Genomic DNA, 1,081 nt, shown 5'->3' on the forward strand with positions numbered 1-1,081 from the left:
ATTTTTTATAGAACAGTAAACTTAAATCCAATCAGATCTGAATTTATAATCAATAATGATAGACATTCAAAAACATTTTTGTTTTAAATCCAATACTCTTGGCCCTTTAAAAGGAAATATTTTCCACAAATTTATATATTCCCTTAAAAAGACACGTGGTGACAATTCCTGCTCTAAATTCTAACTTTCTTTCCTACTTCCTTAAGCGAACTAAGAAAAAAGTCCCCAGTGTTTTTTTTTTAGCAGTTTATCAGATAGAGCCACCCACCTGAGAATCTCAGGCTTCAGCAATTTGAATCAATGTTAACTGGATGTAATCAATTTTCTCCCCTTAGGCAGAAGGCCTCTAGAATTGCAATAAGTAATTGAACAGCCCAGTTTATGTAACAATCTCCAATCACAATGAGCTGCAAAATTTTCATTTTCAATTCTTCTGCTCAAAGCAGAGTCAAGCTTCCTCACACACATTTTTTTTTAAGCCCCTTGAAGTCACCCAGATCCTCCCCCACCCAAATTACACTCACCAAGGGTGGGGCAGCTTTGAACTCTGAAGGGACATAAGAATTGCAAATCCAGAGAAAAACACTCTCCCCTTTTCTTTCTGGTCTTTCCCTTCACATTCAAAAATTGGCCAGAATTAGAATGTAAAGAGAGAGAAATCTTTTTTTTTTTCCCAACAATTTCCAAAAGCTTCCAACCTTTTTTTACTCTCAAACCCTCTGTTCACACTGTTCATGCAAATAGCTTATACTTTTCTTCCTACCCAGACTCCTTTCGTTCCTACATGCTTAAACTTTCTTGCCTTTCGTTCTGATGGACTTTGATTAAAGTACCTTTAAAACTGCACATATCTTATTTCTTTCTAATTCTGACCTGATACTTCAAAGATCCTTCTTGGCTTGCCTTTTACCAATCATATAACCTAAATAATAAAGTATTTGTCTCTCTTTCTCTCTCCCATCCACCCGTTCCTCTGAGGCTGCTGTAATTAGGGAGGGAGAGGGGGAGAGAAAGAAAGAAAACATTTTTTTCCCAAGTAATAAATCCAGCTGCATTCCCCACACCCCACAGGGTCTCAGAC

The sequence above is a fragment of the Vombatus ursinus genome, unplaced genomic scaffold, assembly GCF_900497805.2.
Source record: "Vombatus ursinus unplaced genomic scaffold, bare-nosed wombat genome assembly UNPS02014811.1, whole genome shotgun sequence".
In the NCBI taxonomy this organism is placed as follows: domain Eukaryota; kingdom Metazoa; phylum Chordata; class Mammalia; order Diprotodontia; family Vombatidae; genus Vombatus; species Vombatus ursinus.